Below are 15,959 nucleotides of genomic sequence, written 5' to 3'. Positions count from 1 at the left end.
TTTAGAGGCATATCCTGGAGGGCGGTACTTGTTGTTCAGTAGTATCCTTAGAAACTCCCCAGGTTTTAGACACATATCTTTTAAGTGTAGTAGTTTCTTTTATTGTTTTGATGGTTGAAGCATATATGCTGCCGCCCGCCATCTAGCTACCTTTGCTTTAGATCTTCAACGCGGGAAAATTAACATTAGAAGATACGTGAGTATGTTTTTCTTTCTTTGCATGCTTTACTGTTAAGCTAGTCTTTGCATGTCCCTATAGCTTGTTGGTATAGTTTTATTTTTTTTTAGTCTTTTTACACTGGTCCCCCATAGTACACGATCACTATATTGTTGATCTAGAACATTATTCTAGAGTAGGTTCTACCCTTAAGTTGCTCTAGAACATAGTTCTAAAACTACGTTCTAGACTACACCGACCCTAGAACCCCTTTATATTAGCAACCATGTCCACACCCTTTGAGAAAGTTCTAGACTTCTTCCCTACCCAAAAGAAGGAACTCACACATCTGTGTGACAAGTGGCATGGTTCCTGGTCACAAAAGGACCGCACTTTAGCCTGGCCAAAGAACGGTTCATTTGATATTGGGAAAATCCAAGCACTTATTGCTTACAATGAATCCCATAAGACAGGGAAATCCAGAGCATGGAATATAGATGCCATCAATAAATTTATGCTTATAGCTCGAAGTGATACTAATTGTAAATCCTTGGCTAGTCTTTCTGCAGGCCAAACTCCCCAGACAGAAACAGCCACACCCAGTGCACCTCCTTCCTATGAGTCTGCACTAGGTACTCCTGATTCTAGTCCTGTTAAACTGCTACCTTGTGCAGTTGGGTATACTCCCATACACCCTGGCTATTGTGACAAGCCCTCTGCCGATGGCTTGCCAGCTCCTAACCCCCCCCCCCCCCCCCCCAACCTGTAAAAATCACTCTTGATAGTCCCATGGCTGTACACATCTCTGGTACAGTGGACCTATCACAACTTCCACAGCAGTTGGGCCCACAAGGCCCTGACCCTCCTATAGATCCTATGAAGTCTATTTATCATCAGGGACCAGTACCTAATTTAGGTTCTCAGTCATCAGCACAGAACCTGCCGGTACCCACTGATCCCACTACTGTAATACCCCCTACACAGGTGCAGAAACCTCCACAACAGTCCTATTGGAACTCTTGGGCAGTTAGGCCTGAGGGTCTCCCACCTCCTACAGTCACGCACTATCCAGCTATTGCTGGAGGTTCTTCAGATCCCGAACCCCGTTCACGACCTCCTGTAACCGAATCATTATATCCTTCTGCCGAACTCAATCAGATAGTGACAGTTCTTGGGCAGAAGGAGGGGCCAAAACCCTACTCAGATAATACCAGATTCTGGTATTCCTGAAGGATCCCATGTTCCTTTATCTTCCAGTTATCCCTCTATGATGCCCTGCCAAACTGCCTATCCCATACATGTGCCAAGGGAATGCCTTGCACCTCTAACTGATATAGCCGTTCCGACTGGCACAGACCCATGTGTACGTGCTGCAACTCTGACATCCCCCGCTCCGCTACTCTTGGACGCATATGCCCAGACCTATTGGCCTCCCGGGGCACCTACCGAATTATACTGTCCGGACAGGCTCGATTATCAGCCTGTCTCTTCATTTCAGGAAATAGGGAGGATGCCCACCTTAACAGCCCAGACTAGAGCTATTTGTCAAGAGCTGCAGAATAGAGGATTGCTTAAAACCTCCTCTAGCCTTGGCAATCAACGTAGGGTCCCTGTTCCCTCTGGCAATCCTGTCGTTGCCAGACCACAACGTGCGGTACCCCAGACCCAAGATCCCTCACATTGGTTTGGTTTGGGTGCGCGCCCTAAGGTGCGGACACAACCTGCTCCACGCCGCCCTCATTCCACTCCACCCTTCCCATCGGAAGAAGACTGTGAGGTCCTCGACCTGCCACGGCCTGCTTGCCGTCGGTCCCTTCTGCCGGGCATGTCAAATTTGGGTAGGGCTGCCACCTCTAATGAACCCCTCCCTAATCAGCAATTTCCCTCTATTGCTGACTGCAGACCCTTTATTGATATTTCCTCTGGTATTGAATTCCCCCTTCCTTCAGATGGTCTTGATCCTTGCGCGCCTGAGGCCGCTTCAAATCAGATCGATGATATATTGAAGGATCTAGATGACCTACAGCAGGCCATAGATACTGCCATGGAAACTCCTTGTATTGCAGTTCCCACACTGTCTGGCACTGCTGCTCCCCCAGCTAGGGTTGAGCGTCCTTCTATACCCAAAACTGACCTCTCTCGGGCAGCTTGTCTGCAGTCCCTTGATCGCATGTAAAATGAACTAGATGAAATCGTTCAGGAGGTAAACCAATTATCTCAGCCCTCAGATGTCTTGACGACAAAGTGTTCAGCCCTTGCACAGAAAGCTGACAATATTCAACAGACTTTAAAAGCTGTGTCACAGGCCACTGGTGCTGCAGACACTACTGCTTCCGATCCTGTTCTTACACCCTTTCAGAGGCTGCACTAAGTGACTGGCCTCCTGTCTAAATTAATAAATTTTCAGAAATCTTCCCCACTTGGTCCCACATGCACTGAGGTTTCAGAACTGAATTGCATTGCTGCAAACCCTAGACAGAGGAAACCTAAGGGTTATCTTGAACCTGATGGTTCCCATAGGTGTCTCGCTGTTGTCACTCTGGCACTGCGAGGGTCCAGTCCACCAGCCACACCTGCTCAATATGTGGCATAACAGGAAAATTCCTGGCAGTATCTACAATCATGGGTTGATGATCTAGCAGGATGGTCTGAGGCTCTTCAGCCCCAATCTGTCCTGTTCCCTCGCGAAGGCTCTCTGGCTACAGGCAAGCTAAACTTAGTTCATGAGCTTATTTAGAACCACCCTGAATCCCATTGGAATCATGATACTCGAACATATCTGATTCAGGGCCTTCAGGTATGGAAACAATATGAGAATCAGTTCCCCCAGAATGTTAGTCTTGCTGCTACTGTCCCGGCTAACATTAAACTCATGACGCTGCTGAACAGGATGTCAGCGGGCGTTCCCCACACAGAGTACACTCCCTTGTCTGCAGTGGAACTCAATGGCCTTGTCCTTCAACTTCCAGACATAGTGAAGGGAGGTAACAAGTGGCTTCTTAAATTACGGGAAGCTACGTTAGGGACCACCCTTTCTGTCGGAGATATAAAGTCACTGTTGGGCCGTATTCCCTATGCAAGTGTCTCAGATTTGTTTGCACAAGCTGGCTACGCCGAGTTCGTAACTGATAACCAGTACGATGGCAATCCCTTAACTGAGATAGAGAAAAAGCTGTTCCAACAGATACGCCCAGCGTTTCCTCCCCAAAAGGATTTTTCCATTCTCACCTCACAGCGCTGGGAACCGGGTTCAGAATCTATTGATGCATACTTAATTAGGATGCAACAATTGTTCAGAGAAGAAACAGAAGAAAAATTTGATACTGACAATGCTCTTCTGGTCTTCTATCACTTACTGAAAGAGACTCTACCTTCCAAGGTTAGGGAGAGTCTGGATAACACTGTAGGTCTCCAACACAAGAAATGGCCTGAGTTGAAAGATCATATCCTGCACCATTGTAGATTTCTCATTAAGAATCAGCAAAATGAAGTCCATAAGGGGCAGGTAAAAACGAACCACCTTTTGACTTTGCGAATTGCTGATCTTACAAATAAGCTGGCACCCCAGCCCAACTTTACTTCTAACTCCAGCACAACCCCTTCTTCCACACAGTCTCACCTGTATAGTGCTTCCACTTCTAGCTCCAGCACCCCATCCACTCCATCTTGGTTATCCCCTGCGGATAGTCCTATGTACCCTGCAACTCCTGAATCATATTCAGACTTGCGGGACTCCACCAGTTCTAGTTCTACCTCATCTGAAGTGCGGAACCCATTTAGGGATTCCAATTGCCCCTATGATTGCCCTGACTTTCCAGACTGTAAACGGCATAACCCTCATGGTTTGGTTATGTATGCTGACAATCGCAATGGCAATAATGCTGGAATTCAAGGTCTCAGGCCTTACCGTCCGGACCGCAGAAATGATTACCCCAGTTCCCGGGGAAGAAAGGCCCCTCTGATAATAATAGGCGATCCAGAGACCACCCCAAATTGCCATGCCAATGTTCAATGTTTCCGTTGCCATGGTTTCGGACATTATGCTGTCGAGTGTAACCAGCCCCCACAACCACCACAACACTTTCCACGCAAGGAGAGATGCTACTCTCCTCCTGATCGCCAATCGTTCCCCCTGTGGAACCCTGATCAATGCCATCCGCAGTGACTAGGTGTGGTTCAAACACAAGCAGGATTCGAAGATCCAATGATCACATTGCTTATCTGTGATGTACCTGTCCCTTTCCTCATTGACACAGGCGCTTCTCGCTCTGTCCTTGCCAATGTTCCATTTAAACTGAAAAAGTGTTTAAAAATGTCTTCAGAGAATATTTCAACCACTGGCTTTGATGGGGTCCCAACGGATACCCCCCTTTTAGAACCGCTATCAGGTATGGGGATCAACAATTGTCAGCCCCATTACTATATGCCCCATTGTGCCCTGTAAACTTGCTCGGTAGAGACCTACTGACACAGTTTAAATGTGAAATTCATTTTGATCTGTGTGATCCTGATGAGGGTAATTCCCTGCTTATGGCAGTTATCTCCTATACTGATAGACAAATAAATGAAGCCCTTGACAATTTACCAGGCTCACTTTGGGCGTCCCCTGACTCACCCTATGGTGAGGTGGTTGACCGATCACACCACATTCAGCTCATGCCTAGATGTAAAGGTCCTAAGGTTGGTCAGTATCCTTTAAAACCTGAAGTCATTGCTGGTGCTCAGGAACAGATTAGCTCTTTGCTGCATCAGGGCATTATTGAGAAATGCCACTCCCCTTATAACACTCCATTGTTCCCGGTTAAGAAAAAAGAATTAGGGCAATGGCGGATAGTTCAAGATCTTCGCGTGCTAAATGATATAGTGGCCCCCATCTTCCCCAATGTTGAGAATCCCACTACTCTTTTAAATAGCATCACCTTGCAGAAATATCACTCCACCATTGATTTGCCCAATGCTTTCTTTTCCATTATACTTGACCCCGAGAGCCGTCCCCTTACAGCTTTCCAATTTGACAATGCTACCTATCAATGGACACGGCTTCCTCAAGGCTTTATTGATAGTCCTACCATTTTCTCTCACTTTCAGAACACATTTGTGAGTTTAGACAGGACAGATATGTTATGCCCCCCCCCCCCCCCCCCGGTATGGCTATTGTTCAATATGTAGATGATATGCTCATCACTTGTCCAGATTTTGATACCTGTCTGAAGGTAACTTATGATTTTCTATATTTTTTGGCTTCAAAGGGTTATAAAGGTAATAGAAAGAAGTTGAGGGTTGCTCAGTCACGTTACCTTTCTTGGCCATCAGATTGGCCCCCGTGAGAGAGGCCTGGGTCCTGATACTCTGCAACACGTTTCATCTTTGCGCATGCCCTCCACTGTCTCTGACCGCCGAGCAGTTCTAGGAATGCTTAACTTTTGCAGACAATGGATCCCGGATTACTCTGTCCGCACAAAACAATTCTATCAGAAATTACAGGGAAAACAGAAGCTTAAGCACGATCCCTTACGGTTCACAGCTCAGGAAACAGAAAATTTGATGCCTTTATTTAAGGATGTAATGCTTAGTAGTCCTTTAGCAACAATCGATGTGTCCGACGATGGTGTCCTTTGCTCTTTGTTAGGAAAGTTGGGATTAGACGCCTTGAAATTTACGGTATTTCACCTGATGGTAGAGGGTCTTTTGCTGTTACTCGCATTAGTCCCAACTACACATCTGCCTAAATTTTGACTTACATGACCGAAACAGACGTAGATAGTATCCAGTCCTCCCCACCATACTCACAACCCCCTCCCGATTTCTCTCCATCTCCCCCTTGGGATTTCAGAGAACTCGACTCTGGAGGTAGCTTAGATTGGGATTTTAGAGACCTTGATACTGAAAGTACTGAAGGTTGGACCCACTGGGACCCCGCGCCCGACGACAATCCCACCTGGGATCCTAAAACCAGATTCCAGACTTTGTGTGCGCACCTACGTGATCCCTGGACTACTGGCCCCAGCAGACATATAGTCAACATATTTTCTATATTTGATGGGAGCATAGCATTGAGAATAGAGCGGACAGATATACCATTGCTCAGACCTGAGACAGAAGAACCAGTGGACTTTTGGCTTCTCACTTACAATTTACTGAGTACCGGCTGGAGACCCTGGTTGTTCTTTAGGATAGTTGGTGATAGACCTGTAGAAGTATACACTGTTTCCTCTGCAGGAGCCATTAGAATCTTCCCAGAATATGTTACCTGATGCTTTACGCATACTTATTTTATATGGGAATAGCTCTATTCGTGGCTTCTGTCATTGCTGAAACCTTTGGGTTAGTTATCTTGTTGATAATATTCACCATTTATCGGCTGCCTCTCACTTTGTCTTGATTTAACACCTCTCTAACAGATATCCTAACGCCCATCAGTGATTCCTATAGTGTACCCTTTTTTGCCTTGATGGCTATGATTGTTCTTTTCTTTCTGTTATACTATCTAACTATCATTCCTGTACCTTCCATACCCCAGGTAATAGGACCTGATCATTTGATTTCTGGCCAGGTAATGTTGGCTACTACTAATGAGACAGTTACTATCACCCTTGATGTGTGTGCTTACACCAGTTGTGGAGACTTATCTTATCAGAGATATTATTCTGCATTTAACATTTACATGTGTCCTTACCCCATGTGTGGAAGTTGGTCAATGGTATGGTGGTATGAAGGTTATTGGAACCCATCTCACCAAGATCCTTTTGTAAAGAGTATTTCAATTATGAAACCACAGGGTAACCCTAATTGTCAAATGAGTAAATGCAATCCTGTTGCCATCACATTCAGAGGTGTAACATCAGCCACCTACAGAGCCTATTCACTCGGAATAGATGCTACAGGAAGGGATCCTATTGCCACCTTTAGCATAGTTGCTCCTCCCAAAACTGAGTAGAGCAACCCCCTGATGCCAATCAAGGTCCCAGAAGTCAGAATTCCTTACCAATTTAGACGAATTACCAATGCCAAAGATTTGATTGAACTTGAAACAGGATTTGGTGATACAAACTTATGGCTTGAATGGGCCCATTATACCACTGCTAGTTTGAACATTTCCAACGGTTATTTTTGTGCCCATGCAAGAGCAGAATCTACAGCAGTTTCTTTTCCTTTAGATCTCTTCAACAACCCAGATGGTTTTTGGTGTATGCTGGAGTTACTCCAAAGTAAGGAAGACATTAAACAGTCCTGTACTTATCTTGATAAACATCACCCTTATCTTCCCCCACAATTAAGGGTACCCCCAGCTTTCAGGATTCCAGACCCTGACACGGTATTCTACATGTGCCTTGAAAGACATTCTGTTAAAAATCCAAGGATTTTGGGTAACTTGACCAATTGCAACACCACTCTTGGCAAAGGTTCCTTATGTGACCTGAATATTACTGACTTCTCTCAGGCCCGAGCAGATGTATGGTGGTATTGTGGAATTGTGTTGACCCACTTTTACCTGTACTTGTGTTTTCCCGTGGAACGTTCGAGTTCTCCGCTTGATCGTGGATTTTTCTGAACAGGTATTGTGGAACTAACACTCTTCACCATACCCTCCACAGAAGTTGGACTGGAACATGTGCCTTGGTAAAGTTGGTAATTCCAGTTGTTATTGCTTCCATGATTCTACCCCATGCCATCTCTTCCCATCGGGTAAAGAGACAGGCAGTGGCCGGATCCTTTGATGATAGGGTCTATATTGATGCAATCGGTGTTCCAGATCAGTTTAAAGCAAGAAACCAGATAGCTGTTGGATTTGAATCTGTTTTCTTTTGGTGGGCTACGGTTAACAAAAATGTCGACTGGATAAATTACATCTATTACAACCAGCAGAGATTTGTCAATTACACCAGAGATGCAGTACAGGGGATAGCAGTCCAATTAGATGCCACCAGTAGAATGACACTTGAAAACAGGATGGTGCTTGATCAAATATTGGCCGCAGACGGAGGGGTATGCAGGAAAATAGGTACCCAGTGTTGCACCTTTATCCCCAACAATACTGTCCCGGATGGATCGATTACCAGGGCATTGGAAGGCCTCAATTCACTTTCTGAGGAACTAGCCACCAACTCTGGGGTTGATACATCTTGGACAGGTTGGATGGATAAAGCCTTTGGTAAATGGAAGACATTTGTCATCTCAGTAGCTACCACCATTACAGTGGTGATAGCAATTTTTGTGCTTGTAGGATGCTGTATAATCCCGTGTGTCAGAAATTTAGTAGAACGCTTAATTGAAACCGCTATCAGCAAGAGCGAGCCTACAGAACAATATGTCTTGTATGAAAATCTCCTACCCAAAACTGCTGGGACAGATACATCAGATTATCTCCCCATGCATGGATCAAACTGCTATGCAGCAGAAGCAGTAGAAAGACCTGCAACTATTCAGTAGGACACATGGGATTGCTGAGATGCTAACCGATATGTAACCAATATATACTTGCAGAAATATATATATATATATATATATATATATATATATATATATATATGCAGCTTATGGTAAAGAAATTTTAGGTATATTAATCATATATTTTCTTTTTTTATGTAATCATGCATTATCATATGTAATCATGCTTGTAGATTTGTAGAAATGGTTTTAATGTAATAGACTTAACAGATGGGACATATTTGCATAACTAACTGCAGATTTGAAAAAAAGTTTCAAGAGGGGTTACATCTAGACTTAGAAACAGGCCACGGATTGGGTTGTGTAAAGGGAACACCATATTTCCCACCATTATGCATATGTTAGCACCTATGCATATAACTTCTGGTTTTTCCATGCATTCTGCACGGTACAGGTTCACTGAAGATCTTAGAGGTCAATACCTCCCCTCACACATGATAGTCTAACACCTTCTGGAATAGATGGTAATAACCTCTTCTTTATGCTGCCCCCTCAGCGGGGACAGCAAGAGGGGAGCTGTATAAATATGGTAGAGCTTTGCCCAGCCTAAGGGTTGCTGGGAAATACAGGCCAAGAGTTAATTGAAATCAAAAGAGCTTTTAATAAAAGGTTTCTGGCTGGCATCATTTGTCAAGTTGAGAAGTGTGAAACAGAAATAGCTCAGAACCTAGTGTACCAGGTGCATGAAGAAAGCAGAAGTGAGAAAGAACATTTGCGGTCAAAGGCAGCTGTCCATCTGCCGGAAAAAGGTGGGGGATACTTTCCAAGGGTAAAAATATCAAAATCTGCGGTTAAGAGAAAAAACTGTCATCCGGCCACCTGGGCAAAAGTAGTTTTTTTAGAACTCCATAGAACTCAATGTAAATCAAGAGTATAAATATGGCTGATAGCCTTCCTATTGGGGGACAGTCTGAGACCGGTGGTTGACCTGCACAACACCCTGTTGAAGATCTCCCCATAAGAATATTTAATTTTATTCTTATAAATCAATGTTCTATATGTAAGCTGAACTTTGGTGAGTAATAAATCTTATAATTGAACCTGTCTCTAGTTCTCTCTCTAATTCTTACTTATGGGTAATTTGTTACAATGTGTGAAATCTGATATAGACAAAGAAAAGTGTTAACTGGAATAAATTGACAGTCCTTCTGGGTTTGTCTGGGCAATTCACAACCCCAAGAAGACCCCTGAGAGAGTTGGAAGATCATAGTAAGTTGGTCTATGAACTTCTACTGTACCAGGTAACATTTATGGTCCATAGTTAATCAGTTTTAAATGGAACTCAAAGGGTTCGAAGATTAGAGTCAGATGAAATTGGTAACAGCCTTCCCTGCAAATTTAGGGCATATAAAAGCCCACATTAATTCAGCACCCAGAAACACGTACACACACTTCTGCTTACAGCAATTTTCTATAGCTGTCTCTGAGTCCTTAAATTTGGGTTTCTGTCTGACCACAGATGACATATTCCATTCCTTCTAGAAGCAAAAACAATACTGGAAAGGATGAACACCAGAAAAGTGGGAAATGAAGGAAGGCTAGGTAAATGACAGGATGAACAAGCCAAATTTATTGCTATGATGACTACAATTTGATGCACAAAGATGGAAATCAATGTACAAAACTCATCAATGCACAAGATTCGACACGGCACCACATTTAGGTACCAATGTGCTTGCCTCAGGAGTCTGATGATATGATGTAAAAGAGAATATATACAGCTAAGACTAACCTACACGCTGTACTAGGTGCTTTCATTCTATTGCAATACTTAGCGCTATATTGCATTAGCATTTTTCAGAGTGCATCATTCATGCTTTTTAAGACCACTGAATTTATTTCCAAATCAGCTGCATATATTATCTTTTACATCATATCATAAGACTCCAGAGGCAAGTACATTGGGCCGAAACGTGGTGAGTCTTGTGCACTGATGTTACGTCTGTGCTCACCTCGCCCTCTGGTGGCCAGAATCGGTGGCTGCTATGAACTGCTATAGACTGTCTTGCTGTTCCTTCCCGTTCCAGACTTTAGCCCAGTCCAGTCCGGATCTTCCAGGCTGCCAGACTTACTCTGCTTGTTTGTCCCTGATCAGCACCTGTAGCTGCCTGGTGATTGCTGCAGCTGAAGCCTCAGCTGCTGCTGGGCTTATTAGCCATTCTGAAATCTCTCTGCTTGCCTTTGCATTGCGTCTAAGGCCCTGGTATGTTGGTGCTTTTGCACTTCAGTGTGAGTTTGCTTCCTTGCTCTAGTTCTTGCCTGAAGTCTTGCTTGTTCTAGTACATAAGTAATGTCATACTGGGAAAAGACCAAGGGTCCATCGAGCCCAGCATCCTGTCCACGACAGCAGCCAATCCAGGCCAAGGGCACCTGGCAAGCTTCCCAAACGTACAAACATTCTATACATGTTATTCCTGGAATTGTGGATTTTTCCCAAGTCCATTTAGTAGTGGTTTATGGACTTATCCTTTAGGAAACCGTCCAACCCCTTTTTAAACTCTGCTAAGCTAACCGCCTTCACCACTTTCTCCGGGAACGAATTCCATAGTTTAATTACACGTTGGGTAAAGAAATATTTTCTCCGATTTGTTTTAAATTTACTACACTGTAGTTTCATCGCATGCCCCCTAGTCCTAGTATTTTTGGAAAGCGTGAACAGATGCTTCACATCCACCTGTTCCACTCCACTCATTATTTTATATACCTCTATCATGTATCCCCTCAGCCATCTCTTCTCCAAGCTGAATAGCCCTAGCCTCCTTAATCTTTCTTCATAGGGAAGTCGTCCCATCCCCGCTATCATTTTAGTCGCACTTCTCTGCACCTTTTCCAATTCTACTATATCTTTCTTGAGATGCGGCGACCAGAATTGAACACAATACTCAAGGTGCGGTCGCACCATGGAGCAATACAACGGCATTATAACATCCTCACACCTGTTTTCCATAACTTTCCTAATAATACCCAACATTCTATTCGCTTTCCGAGCCGCAGCAACACACTGAGCAGAAGGTTTCAGTGTATTATCGATAACGACACCCAGATCCCTTTCTTGGTCCGTAACTCCTAACGTGGAACCTTGCATGACGTAGCTATAATTCGGGTTCTTTTTTCCCACATGCATCACCTTGCACTTGCACACATTAAACGTCATCTGCCATTTAGCCGCCCAGTCTCCCAGTCTCTTAAGGTCCTCTTGTAATTTTTCACAATCCTGTCGCGATTTAACAACTTTGAATAACTTTGTGTCATCAGCAAATTTAATTACCTCGCTAGTTACTCCCATCTCTAAATCATTTATAAATATATTAAAAAGCAGCGGTCCTAGCACAGACCCCTGAGGAACCCCACTAACTACCCTTCTCCAATGTGAATACTGCCCATTTAACCCCACTCTCTGTTTCCTATCCTTCAACCAGTTTTTAATCCACAATAGGACATTTCCTCCTATCCCATGACCCTCCAATTTCCTCTGTAGCTTTTCATGAGGTACCTTGTCAAACGCCTTTTGGAAATCCAGATACACAATATCAACCGGCTCCCCTTTGTCCACATGTTTGTTTACTCCTTCAAAGGATTGAAGTAAATTGGTCAGGCAAGATTTCCCCACACAAAAGCCATGCTGACTCGGTCTCAGTAATCCATGTCCTCAGATGTGCTCTGTAATTTTGTTTTTAATAATAGCCTCTACCATTTTCCCTGGCACTGATGTCAGACTCACCGGTCTATAATTTCCCGGATCTCCCCCGGATCCTTTTTTAAAAATCGGTGTTACATTGGCCACCCTCCAATCTTCCGGTACCACGCTCGATTTTAAGGATAAGTTGCATATCACTAACAGTAGCTCCGCAAGCTCATTTTTCAGTTCTATCAGTACTCTAGGATGAATACCATCTGGTCCAGGAGATTTGCTACTCTTCAGTTTGCTGAACTGCCCCATTACGTCCTCCAGGTTTACCGTGAAGTCAGTACGTTTCTCCGACTCGTCCGCTTGAAATACCATTTCTGACACCGGTATCCCACCCAAATCTTCCTTGGTGAAGACCGAAGCAAAGAATTCATTCAGTCTCTCCGCTACGTCTTTGTCTTCCTTGATCGCCCCTTTTACCCCTCGGTCATCCAGCGGCCCAACCGATTATTTTGCCGGCTTTCTGCTTTTAATATACCAAATTTTTTTTTACTATGTTTTAGTTAGTCTATGTTTAGTTTAGGGTATTGCTTGTTTACTGTATTGCTTGTTTCCCAGTCTTGTGTCTTGTTTGTATGTCTTTGTCTAGTTCTGGGTTTATCTGTGTTTGTTCCCTGCTTCAGTTGCTGCTCGCAGCTTTCAGTTCAGTCTCCTGTCTAGCTGTTTGTTCCCTGTTTCAGAGGCTGCTCGCAGCTTTCAGTCCTGTCCTTTAGCCTATCCTTTCTCTGCCTTGCTGTCCCTGTGCTGCCCAGCTGTTATCCAGTCCTGCCCTGTCCAGTAAGTCCTGCCGGCCACCTGAAGCCTGGAGCTCAACTCTTGGTGAAAAGTGGCCAGGTGCAGGTGAAGCCTAACTGTTTATCAGAGATCTGCCCTGTCTCTAGCGTGGGGTGGTTTTGCCTGCCACTGCCGCTCCTTGGCAGTGGCCCAAGGGCTCACAAACCCAGTTTCCAGCTTTGTAAACGTGACAGAATGCAAAGGCCATGAGCTCGACAAGATCATCCTTCTAGCTGGGTTTACAGCCTAAGACTTTTTCCTTTGTTGGTAATCCGGGTCTAAGCCCAGGTCCAGTCTTTAGTTCCAAGTTGGAGTTCGGTCTCGACCCAGTTTCTGCTCTGGATGAATTAATGACGCACTGAGATTACCGTGATAAACTTTTTCTTGATCCAGCCTTGAGGAATACTCCTGAAGCCGCAGCTGAGAGAAAGCGGGCCTGGGGGTTTGGGTTTTCTGCAAACCCAGTTTCGGCGATGGATTCTTCTATCATGTTGGCATACTACCGTTACAAACTTCGTGTGGATCCAGCCCTGCGGGATACTCCAGAGGCTGACGCTGAGAGAAGGCATTGTGAAGATCCCAAGCTCAGGGCTTATCTGCAGTTTGTGTGGAGCAGTGTTTGTTCCATTTCCAGCCAAGATGCTGAGTCCAGACCGAGTCACAGTTCCAGCCTAGATACTAAGCCTAAGCCGAGTTCCAGTTCCGGCCAAGAGGTTGAGTCCTAGCCGAGTTCTAGCCAAGATGATGTTGAGTCCACTCTGAGTTTGAGTTCCAGCCAAGATGATGCTGAGTCCACTCCGAGTTTGAAGTCCAGTCAAGATGATGCTGAGTCCACTCCGAGTTTGAAGTCCAGCCAAGAGGATGCTGAGTCCACTCCGAGTTTGAGTTGCAGCCAAGATGCTGAGTCTACTCTGAGTTCCAGCTCCAGCCGAAATGTGGGGTCCAAGTTGAGTTCCAGCTCCAGCCGAGATGCGGAGTCCATGCTGAGTTCCAGTTCCAGCCAAGCTGCTGAGCCCAGGCTGAGGTCCAGTCCCAGTCAAGCTGCTGAGTGCACACTGAGTTCCAGTTCCAGTCTAGTTGCTGAGTCCATGAGGAGTTCCAGTTCTAGCCCAGATGCTGAATCCAAGCTGAGTTCCTGCTCCAGCCGAGATGCAGAGTCTGAGCCAAGCTCCAGCCGAGATGCGGAGTCTGAGCCAAGCTCCAGCTGCAGCCGAGATGCGGAGTCTGAGCCAACCTCCAGCTCCAGCCGAGATGCGGAGTCCGAGCCCAGCTCGATGCTCCAGCTGAGATGCGGAGTCCGAGCCGAGTTCCAGCTCTAGCCAAGAGGCGAAGTCCGGTCCTGATGCCAGTCCTTGTTCCAGCCTTGAGCCTTGTTCAAGCTCCAGCAAAGCTACCCCTGGTCATGTTTTGAAGCGCTTCCGTAGAATTCACCATTGTTACCCATGGAGGTGGGGGGGGGGGGGGGGGGGGCCTTGAGGGGGAGATACGTCTGTGCTCACCTCGCCCTCTGGTGGCCAAAACCGGTGGCTGCTATGAACTGCTATAGACTGTCTTGCTGTTCCTGCCCATTCCAGACTTTAGCCTAGTCCAGTCCAGATCTTCCAGGCTGCCAGACTTACTCTGCTTGTTTGTCCCTGATCAGCACCTGTAGCTGCCTGGTGATTGCTGCAGCTGCTACTACTACTATTTAGCATTTTTATAGCGCTACAAGGCGTATGCAGCGCTGCACAAACATAGAAGAAAGACAGTCCCTGCTCAAAGAGCTTACAATCTAATAGACAAAAATAAAGTAAGCAAATCAAATCAATTAATGTGTACAGGAAGGAGGAGAGGAGGGTAGGTTGAGGAGAGTGGTTACAAGTGGTTATGAGTCAAAAGCAATGTTAAAGAGGTGGGCTTTCAGTCTAGATTTAAAGGTGGCCAAGGATGGGGCACGACGTAGGGGCTCAGGAAGTTTATTCCAGGCGTAGGGTGCAGCGAGACAGAAGGTGCAAAGTCTGGAGTTGGCAATAGTGGAGAAGGGAACAGATAAGACGGATTTATCCATGGAGCGGAGTGCACGGGAAGGGGTGTAGGGAAAGACGAGTGTGGAGAGATACTGGGGAGCAGCAGAGTGAGTACATTTATAGGTTAGTAGAAGTTTGAACAGGATGCGAAAACGGATAGGGAGCCAGTGAAGCGACTTGAGGAGAGGGGTAGTATGAGTAAAGCGACCCTGGCGGAAGACGAGACGGGCAGCAGAGTTTTGAACCAATTGGAGAGGGGAGAGGTGACTAAGCTGCTGCTGGGCTTATTAGCCATTCTGAAATCTCTCTGCTTGCCTTTGCATTACGTCTAAGGCCCTGGTATGTTGGTGCTTTTGCACTTCAGTCTGAGTTTGCTTCCTTGCTCTAGTTCTTGCCTGAAGTCTTGCCTGTTCTAGTTAGTCTATGTTTAGTTTAGGGTATTGCTTGTTTCCCAGTCTTGTGTCTTGTTTGTATGTGTTTGTCTAGTTCTGGGTTTATCTGTGTTTGTTCCCTGCTTCAGTTGCTGCTTGCAGCTTTCAGTTCAGTCTCCTGTCTAGCTGTGTTTGTTCCCTGTTTCAGTGGCTGCTCGCAGCTTTCAGTCCTGTCCTTTAGCTTATCCTTTCCCTGCTTTGCTGTCCCTGTGCTGTCCAGCTGTTATCCAGTCCTGCCCTGTCCAGTAAGTCCTGCCGGCCACCTGAAGCCTGGAGCTCAACTCTTGGTGAAAAGTGGCCAGGTGCAGGTGAAGCCTAACTGTTTGTCAGAGATCTGCCCTGTCTCTAGCGTGGGGTGGTTTTGCCTGCCACTGCCGCTCCTCGGCATTGGCCCAAGGGCTCACAAACCCAGTTTCCAGCTTTGTAAACGTGACAACTGATGAGTTTGCATATTG

General features: G+C 45.6%; 1 protein-coding gene across 1 annotated transcript in view; it reads right to left on the bottom strand.

The window, feature by feature from the left end:
- The window catches only part of RCE1 (Ras converting CAAX endopeptidase 1), a 479,525-nt gene that overhangs the window by 52,278 nt on the left and 411,288 nt on the right, over positions 1 to 15,959 (bottom strand). The window lies entirely within an intron of this gene.

Source organism: Microcaecilia unicolor, chromosome 11, assembly GCF_901765095.1.
Source record: "Microcaecilia unicolor chromosome 11, aMicUni1.1, whole genome shotgun sequence".
In the NCBI taxonomy this organism is placed as follows: domain Eukaryota; kingdom Metazoa; phylum Chordata; class Amphibia; order Gymnophiona; family Siphonopidae; genus Microcaecilia; species Microcaecilia unicolor.
The sequence above is the reverse complement of the archived record's forward strand: the minus strand, read 5'-3'. Positions and strand labels throughout refer to the sequence as shown.